Below are 3,047 nucleotides of genomic sequence, written 5' to 3'. Positions count from 1 at the left end.
GAACTGCCAGAGGCTTGTGTGGTACAATGTTTCCTCATAAAAACAGATCAGTTATTGTTGCAAAACCCTGGAGAGTGGATTAGTGTCAATAATACAAAATATCTAGCTCTTAGAGATACATGCTTGCATGTCACCTTATGTCACCCAGACGTAGTTCCCAGGGAACAAGTGATAGAAGATGAAACTATAACCATCAAAGGCTCTGATCCAGTAATTTTACCTATGACTAGAGTAAAAATAAATTATCAGGGATGGCTTGGAGAATGGAAAGTTGCTGTATCCGATCAGATTCCAGCTCTTTGTTTAATCAGTTTAGATCTAGCCAAGCATGTGCAGAGTGTTTTGATAGTAACCCACTCTCAGGGGAGACAAAATGAAACCTCTGAGGGAAGAGCTGAAACTCTTGATGAAAGACCGACTTTAGATGAACATCCCGAAACGAGAGAGATAGCTGATTTAGGGCTAATGAAAAATCCTAATAGTTCCTCCTTTATTAAGGAGCAGAATGAAGATATTACTTTAAAGGATTGTTTTGGAAAAGCTAATGAGAATCCCATTCCACCGACCCCTGAATACCCAGAGAGGTATTGTGTGGAAAAAGGTTTATTATATAGAGAGGTTTTCATGGCACCTCATAGAGGGGGAGGACCCCACAAACAGCTAATTGTCCCCATGAAGTATCGGGAGAAGATCTTAGACAAAGCTCATAAATATGTGTTTGGGGCACACATGGGGGTCTCCCGCATGAAACAAAGGGTTGCACAAAATTTTTATTGGATGGGAGTTAGGCATCCTTCAGTCTCGAAAGACTATGGTAACATGCTCTGTATGGAGGACTTGGAACAGCGTTTAGTGTGGCTGAGGAGGCCGATTTGAGAGTGGCAATCCCTTCCACACTGAAGACAAAGCCAATCTGTCCCCTGTCCAGCTCCCTGATTTTGCTGCTTTTGTGACTTCCTCTTTGCCTCAACCTGCTGGACCAGGACTCACTGCAGCAGAGGAGTGTGCTCAGGACACAGGCTCTATAGACCTGGATCTTGGTATATGTTGTCAGCTTCTTATTGGGCCATACTCTCTTTGTGAGTCTAGAGAACATGGTCAGCAAATTAGGCAATACTGGCAGATGTGTGATACCTGCCAAAGGAGAGGCACCAGAAATTACAAAACAAAGGCTAAGCTGTGCCCATTACCTGTCATTTCAACCCCATTCCAATGCCTAGGTTTAGATTGCAAAACGATGTTTAAATGGGGAAAATCTGCTTGACGATGATCGGTTCCCAGCTTCGGGAACCGATTTTTCACTAAACAATTATCTAAAAACAGCTGATCGGTGGCTCTCAAAATGGCTCCCCACTGTGCAAAATGGCTCTCCGCTGTGTTAAGGATGGATTCCTCACTATACAGGCACCAGAAAATGGCCGTCCTATGGAGGATCTTCGCTGGACGGTGAGGTATTTTGCCCACTGGAACACATTGAACGGTTTTCAATGCATTTCAATGGGCTTTTTACTTTCACTTGACGATATCGTTCTACAGCAATTTTGCTGGAACAGATTATCGTCATCAAGCGAGGCACCACTGTAGTAGGACCCTTACCTTCAGCCTCCAGGAGGGGAAACAAGTACATTCTTTCTATTATGGATCTTGCCACTAGATACCCCAAAGCAGTACTCTTATGTAACATTGAGACCGAGACAGTGGTGGATGCTTTAATCAGCTACATGTATCAAATGGGTTTTGCATCTGAGATAGTCACTGATCTCAGAACCTCCTTTACATCTACGTTAATGAAGAAACTGTGGCAAGTATGTAGCATTTCTCATATAACATTGTCCACTTACCATCCACAAACAAGTGGGCTAATAGAAAAGTCAATGGGACTTTAATGAGGATGTTAAAGGTGTATGTGGCCGAAAACCCTATTGATTGGGACCATAAATTACAATCCCTACTCTATGCATATAGAGCTGTTCCCCAAGAAAGCACAGGGTTCAGCCAATTTGAACATCTGTTTGGCAGAAAGGTACGTGGGCCGCTAGACCTGGGAGAACTGGGAGGATTACAAAGAAATGGACCCAGATTCTGTGGTAGAATACATAGAACATACAAAAATCTCTAGAAATAGCAGGGGAGAATTTGAAGGGTACCCAAAATAAGCAGGAAACCTGCTATGACAGAAATGCCAGAGAAAGAACGTTCAATCCTGGAGATGACATATTAATGGTAAGACTTATAAAAGACAGTAAGCTTCAATTAGCTTGGGAAGGAGCGTATGGTCTCCAAAGTGAGTGCAGTCAATTACATTCTCCAGAGAGGAGATGAAAACCACAAAGTAGTTCATATAAATATGATAAAACCATATTATAGGAAAGAAAACCTGGTTTTATTTTCTGTAAAGGAAAACCCAGAGGAAAACCAAAAGTTAATATGCTGGGAACAAAAAGAAGAGATGACCACTCTTCTGCAAAAATACAAAGCGGTGTTTTCAAACAAACAAGAAGTAGCACAAGGGGTCGTGCACAAGATAAATACTGGGGATGCCTATAGCTGTTACCCTTTATCAAGTCACTGGTCCCTATGTGGATAAATCTGCACAGAACTAAATGAGATGCTGAGGGCCAATATAATCACCCCATCCAGGAGTCCTTGGGCTGCGCCTATAGTCCTTGTAAATAATCCTGATGGGACTGTCAGGTTCGGTGTGGACTATAGAAAATTAAATCATGTTATAAAGGCTGATGCATAACCTATGCCTCACATGGATAACCTAAATGAAACATTAGGTCAATGCCCTTTTATTTCTAACCTAGATCTAACAAAAGGGTTCTGGCAAATGCCCATGGATCCTAGGGATCAGGAGAAAAATGCTTTCTGCAGTCCCTCAGGATTGTATGAATTCCGAGTCATGAGTTTCGGCCTCAAAAATGCCCCAGTCACATTTCAACAGCTGGTGGATAAAACTCTATATGGCCTGAGAGAGTTCACCATGGCCTATATGGATGACATAGGTATCTTTAGCCAGATCTGGGAAGAACATAAGTCCCATC

Source organism: Pogona vitticeps, chromosome 5 (genome assembly GCF_051106095.1).
Source record: "Pogona vitticeps strain Pit_001003342236 chromosome 5, PviZW2.1, whole genome shotgun sequence".
Classification (NCBI taxonomy): Eukaryota; Metazoa; Chordata; class Lepidosauria; order Squamata; family Agamidae; genus Pogona; species Pogona vitticeps.
Note: the sequence above shows the minus strand (reverse complement) of the source record.